Source organism: Schistocerca serialis, chromosome 12 (genome assembly GCF_023864345.2).
Source record: "Schistocerca serialis cubense isolate TAMUIC-IGC-003099 chromosome 12, iqSchSeri2.2, whole genome shotgun sequence".
In the NCBI taxonomy this organism is placed as follows: Eukaryota; Metazoa; Arthropoda; class Insecta; order Orthoptera; family Acrididae; genus Schistocerca; species Schistocerca serialis.
In genome coordinates, this window is record NC_064649.1 from 118,118,632 (window position 1) to 118,126,080 (window position 7,449).

General features: G+C 40.2%; 1 non-coding gene across 1 annotated transcript; it reads left to right on the forward strand.

The window, feature by feature from the left end:
* Positions 1-7,084: 7,084 nt before the first annotated feature.
* Positions 7,085-7,155, forward strand: Trnag-gcc (transfer RNA glycine (anticodon GCC)). Its single transcript has one exon. It is a non-coding gene; the product is annotated as a tRNA-Gly (tRNA).
* The last annotated feature ends 294 nt before the right edge of the window (positions 7,156-7,449 follow it).

The following is a 7,449-nucleotide window of genomic DNA, read 5'->3' on the forward strand; positions in this document are numbered from 1 at the left end:
CATAACTTAATCATAGCTAACACTTGGTTCAAGAATCATGAAAGAAGGTTGTATACCTGGAAGAATCCTGGAGATACTAAAAGGTATCAGATAGATTATATAATGGTAATACAGAGATTTAGGAACCAGGTTTTAAATTGTAAGACATTTCCATGGGCAGATGTGGATTCTGACCACAATCTATTGGTTATGAACTGCAGATTGAAACTGAAGAAACTGCAAAAAGGTGGGAATTTAAGGAGATGGGACCTGGATAAACTGAAAGAACCAGAGGTTGTAGAGAGTTTCAGGGAGAGCATAAGGGAACAATTGACAGGAATGGGGGAAAGAAATACAGTAGAAGAAGAATGGGTAGCTCTGAGGGATGAAGTAGTGAAGGCAGCAGACGATCAAGTAGGTAAAAAGACGAGGGCTAATAGAAATCCTTGGGCAACAGAAGAAATATTGAATTTAATTGATGAAAGGAGAAAATATAAAAATGCAGTAAATGAAGCAAGCAAAAAGGAATACAAACGTCTCAAAAATGAGATCGACAGGAAGTGCAAAATGGCTAGAGGACAATTGTAAGGATGTAGATGCTTGTCTCACTAGGGGTAAGATAGATACTTACAGGAAAATTAATGAGAGCTTTGGAGAGAAGAGAACCACTTGTATGAATATCAAGAGCTCAGATGGCAACCTAGTTCTAAGCAAAGAAGGGAAGGCAGAAAGGTGGAAGGAGTATATAGAGGGTTTATACAAGGGCGATGTACTTGAGGACAATATTATGGAAATGGAAGAGGATGTAGATGAAGATGAAATGGGAGATAAGATACTGCGTGAAGAGTTTGACAGAGCACTGAAAGACCTGAGTCGAAACAAGGCCCCGGGAGTAGACAACATTCCATTAGAACTACTGATGGCCTTGGGAGAGCCAGTCATGACAAAACTCTACCATTTGGTGAGCAAGATGTATGAGACAGGCGAAATACCCACAGACTTCAAGAAGAATATAATAATTCCAATCCCAAAGAAAGCAGGTGTTGACAGATGTGAAAATTACCGAACTATCAGTTTAATAAGTCACAGCTGCAAAATACTAACGCAAATTCTTTACAGACGAATGGAAAAACTGGTAGAAACGGACCTCGAGGAAGATCAGTTTGGATTCCGTAGAAATGTTGGAACACGTGAGGCAATACTGACCCTACGACTTATCTTAGAAGAAAGGTTAAGAAAAGGCAAACCTATGTTTCTAGCATTTGTAGACTTAGAGAAAACTTTTGACAACGTTAACTGGAATACTCTCTTTCAAATTCTGAAGGTGGCAGGGGTAAAATACAGGGAGCGAAAGGCTATTTACAATTTGTACAGAAACCAGATGGCAGTTATAAGAGTTGAGGGGCATGAAAGGGAAGCAGTGGTTGGCAAAGGAGTGAGACAGGGTTGTAGCCTCTCCCCGATGTTATTTAATCTGTATATTGAGCAAGCAGTGAAGGAAACAAAAGAAAACTTCGGAGTAGGTATTAAAATTCATGGAGAAGAAGTAAAAACTTTGAGGTTCGCCGATGACATTGTAATTCTGTCAGAGACAGCAAAGGACTTGGAAGAGCAGTTGAACGGAATGGACAGTGTCTTGAAAGGAGGATATAAGATGAACATCAACAAAAGCAAAACGAGGATAATGGAATGTAGTCAAATTAAATCGGGTGATGCTGAGGGGATTAGATTAGGAAATGAGACACTTAAAGTAGTAAAGGAGTTTTGCTATTTAGGGAGCAAAATAACTGACGATGGTCGAAGTAGAGAGGATATAAAATGTAGACTGGCAATGGCGAAGAAATCGTTTCTGAAGAAGAGAAATTTGTTAACATCGAGTATAGATTTAAGTGTCAGGAAGCCGTTTCTGAAAGTATTTGTATGGAGTGTAGCCATGTATGGAAGTGAAACATGGACGATAACCAGTTTGGACAAGAAGAGAATAGAAGCTTTCAAAATGTGGTACTACAGAAGAATGCTGAAGATAAGGTGGGTAGATCACGTAACTAATGAGGAGGTATTGAATAGGATTGGGGAGAAGAGAAGTTTGTGGCACAACTTGACTAGAAGAAGGGATCGGTTGGTAGGACATGTTTTGAGGCATCAAGGGATCACAAATTTAGCATTGGAGGGCAGCGTAGAGGGTAAAAATCGTAGAGGGAGACCAAGAGATGAATACACTAAGCAGATTCAGAAGGATGTAGGTTGCAGTGGGTACTGGGAGATGAAGAAGCTTGCACAGGATAGAGTAGCATGGAGAGCTGCATCAAACCAGTCTCAGGACTGAAGACCACAACAACAACAAGAACAACAACCTACCTGCCTGATTAACAGGTCTAACCTACCATGCTCCAATTCGTAGAACACCAGATTCATTTCTGCTGATGATGACATCCTCTTTGAGCAGTCCCCAGAGAACCAAGTGGGGAACTATTTTATCTCCGGAATATTTTACCCAAGAGGATGACCTCATCATTTAAACATATAATAGAGTTGCATGCCCTCGGGAAAAATTGCAGTTGTAGTTCCCCATTGGTTTCAGCCATTCACAGTTCTAGCAGAGCAAGGCCATTTTTGGTTGATATTAGAAGGCCAGATCAGTCAGTCAGACTGTGAGCCCTGTAATTTCTGAAAAGGCTGCTGCCCCTCTTCAGGAACCACACATTTGCCAGGCCTCTCAACAGAAACCCCTCAGATGCAGCCGCTCCTATGGTACAGCTGTGTGTATCGCTGAGGTGTACAAGCCTCCCCCAAATTGCAAGGTCCATTGTTCACAGTGGGAGGGGGGATTTGTCTATATTATTTATAAAGAAGATGTGGTCATAAGGAGAAGATGTTAATTTTTTTGTTTTTTCTCTATCATTTTAGTTATTTTATAAATTAATCAATAAAGTCCAACTTTCAAGAGTTCATCCACTTCTCCAAAAGTTCCGCTCTTGTTTATTTATGCACTTTCTTTCTATAACATGTGCAAGCTTTGTTAGATCAAATGTTCTCTTTTTGCATTCCTTCAATTTAGTTATGAAGTGACAGTGGACTTAGCAACTAATCCAGTGTCAACACAATTTGTGCCCATAGCCACAGTTATATGGACACAAGTGAACACTATTGGTTGAAACAGCTGCTTACAGTTGTTACATAAAATCATGAATTTTTAAGGTGAAATTCAAAATTTTTATGCCTTGTTTTTTATTGTGAGGAAACTTAAATCACAAACCAGGATTAAACATTCTACTATATTAAGTGTTATATACATTTGCCAAGGTACTACTAGTCAAGAGTTTGAAACCCAAAGAATTTCACATTATCTGAATCAATCCAGAGGAACCTACACCATGATTGATAATGAGTGATTGCTTCTACTTACCTGTAGTATTTTTTATCTTCATTATTAGAAAATCATTTTATGAGTTTCAATATTCTCGATTATAATTTCCACTATCTATACAAAATGTTCGTTAAATTCATCTGGACTGCAAGAATTAGAGCAAGACATGAGTTGTGTTTGTATACCAGATTCCAAGTGCCTTGCAAGTGATCTACATCAATAAATGTGGTATTGTTTTTTGCTTTGCTTTTTCTACTTCTTTCTATAAATCCTTTTGGCCTGTAGATAACTGTAGTATAGTCTACCCTAGTGCCAATATCTTTAGCTGCTTTGACTTACTATTTAGTATTTGGACAGTGGATTTTATTTTTAGCTAGTGTAGGGTTATACAGTATCACCTGTTTCTTTTGACATTTCTCTGTATGCTTTTCGATTTGGCAAAATATTCATAAAATTTGACTTTGTTGTTGTTGTTGTGGTCTTCAGTCCTGAGACTGGTTTGATGCAGCTCTCCATGCTACCCTCTCCTGTGGAAGCAATTTCATCTCCCAGTACCTACTGCAACCTACATCCTTCTGAATCTGCTCAGTGTATTCATCTCGGTCTCCCTCTACGATTTTTACCCTCCATGCTGCCCTCCAATACTAAATTGGTGATCCCTTGATGCCTCAGAACATGTCCTACTGTGGTTTTGATACCATCTGAAATTTTCTTCATAGTAACCCTATTTCTGATTAGGCAATTTGACTGACAGATTTGTTTTGCTACTCACTGAGTTTTTCTTTAGCATCATGATTTTTGCACTGTGATCTGCAAGCACAAGGCTAACCACACTTACTTTGTAGCATCAGCTATTTAGGTTTGTGACAGTTTCTCTAGCCTGACAGCTGGGATATCAATCTACTGTTGTTGGTGCATCATGTCAATTAACAGACTTGTAGTTTGTGGTTCTGTTAGCTTTCTATCATGTATACCAAACAATTTAAAACAAAGAAGAACACAAATGCTGGTACTTTTAGTTTTTTTTAACACAGTCCACAAGACTGTTTACTTCTGACTCCACAAAACACTTGTTTGACCTATTCTCGGGTATTGCCCACACACCAAGTTTGAGAGCATTACGAGATATCAGTATTCACCCAACTCCAGAGACATAAGTGAGAAGAGACGTTCATTTTTAAAATTCTGTGAGACTAATTGTAATCCATACAGGGGATTACCAGAAGACATTCTTCCCATTTTAGCATTCACACATGAATTGGAAAAGAGGCATTTGGGTTATGATAATGGTACCAGAAGTACTCTCTAGCACTTCATGTTAAGTGGCTTTGGCAATATTATGTAAAGGATAGATTGCTACTCACCATACAGCAGAGATGTGTCACACAGAGGCACAACAAAAACACTACTAAACACGTAAGGTTTTGGGCAGAAAGGCCTTTTTCCAAATTAGACAAAACACACACACACACACACACACACACAAAATTACGGAAATGCAACACACACGCACATGACCACACCCTCTGGTTGCCGGGGCCAGACTGCACGCAGCAGTGTAAGGTGGGAGAAGCAGTTGGGTGGTGGGGGTAAAGAGGAGGCTGGGGCGGGAAGGGGTAGGGATAGCACGGCAGGCATGAAGGACGGTAAAGGGCTGCTTGTGAGAGCATACAGGCATGAGGCGGAGAGAGGGTAGGGCAGCTAGGTGTAGTCGGGAGATTAGATGTAGGGCAGGGCAGAGACCACAGAAAAGAAAAGAAGTAAAAAAGAGTGTGGGTCTGTTAGTGGAATAGAGATCTGTGAAGTGCTGGAGTTGGAACAGATCAGGAAATCGGTGGATGAAGGACAGTAAGTAATGAATTGTGACAAAATAAAACACCTACAGCCATTCTCATGATTTTATTTATTTTGTTGCAACCAGTTTCAACATAACAATGCATCATCTCCAGGCAGTTGCTGATGCGGTACAGCTTGATATGATTCATATATATCATTGACAGCATTACTGGATATGCAGATAATGTGTCAGCACTCCAACCATCAACTGCCAACTGACTCGAGAACCATTCAAATGTGAGTGCTGACACATTACCTGCGTATCCTGTAATGCTGGCAACTGATGTGGTATATATAGGGCTCATATCAAGCAATACTGCATCAACAGCAGCCTCAAGATGACACATTGAAGTGTTGAAACTGGTTGCAACAAAATAAATAAAATAATAAGGACGACTGTAGGAGTTTTAATTTGTCACAATAGTAAACGGCCGTCATCCCAGAGATCTTCTGCCAAAAGGATGCAACACCACAGATGGCTAGACTGTATGGAAAGGACTTCTTGTAATGAAATGGGTGGCTGCTGTCAAAGTGGAGTTATTTGCGGTGGTTGGTAGGTTTGATATGGACAGAGGTACTGATGTAGCCGTCTTTGAAGTGGGTTTATTGAGGAGGACCAGGTGATGCAAATGAGGGAGAAGGTGTTGAGGTCTGGAGGAATTTGGACAGGGTGTCCTCATTCTTGATCCAGATCACAAAGATATCATCGGTGAATCTGAAGAAGGCGAGGGGCTTGCGATTCTGACTGGTTAGAAAGGATTCCTCTCGATGGCCCGTGAATAGGTTGTCATAGGATAGTGCATTGCGGGTACCCGTTGCTACATCCCACATTTGTTTGTAGGGGAATGCCTTCAAAGTAGAAGTCATTGTGGGTGTGGATGTAGTTGGTCATGGTGGCCAGGAAGCAGATTGTAGGTCTGGAATCCATCAGGAAAGGTAGTGTTCAATAGGAGCAAGGCCACGGGCATTAGGGATGTTAGTTAAAGGGACATTGCATCATTAATGACGAGCAGGGCATCGCATGGTAAAGGAAATTATTGGTATCTTTATATAGGCGGGTGGGATGCGGGTAACACGTTTAAGGTATTGGTCGTTATTCCAGCCTGGATTTTCCGCTGTTTGTAAAAGGTCTTTCGTTTTTATTAGTTCAGTAAATGGCTAGAGTGTGACCTTGCAGCCCCTCTCTCCACCCCTCAAATCTTGATGTCTTGACAGAATGATGTATTGCGGAGCCCGAAGTCAACGAATGTGAATGCCAAACAGATGTTGTGGTAACATATTGATCTTTAACGTAGCTTAATGTTTACGTTCGCGCCATATTTAAGCGCACTTTGCCGTATTTGACGCACTATTCCTTATAAAAACTAAAATTGCTAGATAATGAGATTAAACGCATATCAGGCCGTATATATTAGACGAGTACTTGGAGACATATAGTGTACGCAGTATAAATAAACTACGAAAAATGCCATGTGGGGTTCACAACGTTGCTTTTATCCAGTGAACTGTATCAACGTTTAAATTGAAGTGCAGTATTGAGTAATTAAATATAACACCTGTTGTGTCTCAAATCTGTCAGGTCAAGTACGGTAGGTACAGTTGTACTCTCACTTTATAACAACATGAAAATAATTCCGAATGACAATAATACTGTGTTTGTATCGATGGAATATATTTTCACGCTTTGAGAAAGGTAACTACCGCCTTAGTGTCATCATCATCATCGTTTCCTGCTATATTAGCAAGTTCTTTGCCTCTTCATTCTCTTGCTATCCATTGCTTCCTTAGTTCCTTCTTAAGGCTGCACTATGTTGTACCGGCCTCTGATCACCGCCTTAGTATATTATTTCTTATATAAAATTACAATTTAATAAATTGTACAATCACCTCTTAAGCCTGTAAGCATCGGTGGTTCAGTGGTAGAATGCTCGCCTGCCACGCGGGCGGCCCGGGTTCGATTCCCGGCCGATGCAAATTTTTTTTCCAATTACATTGATGCGTATTTTCGTAGTAATACCTACAAAACTAACAGTAACCTAGTCTTACATTCAAACCAACCAAACAAATTATGTGATTAGGGAATACATTAATTCAGTCAGTATCTATGGAGCCTGTTGCGAGAATTTTCTGTGTGCTCTCATTAATCCTTAAAGCCATGGATCCTGGCATTCTAGTAGATTTCCAAACAAACATTGGAATCAATACCACAGGTAAGATGATAAGTGGTATCAAGCGAAATTTGTACCCTGATTGGGGAAATCTCGGCA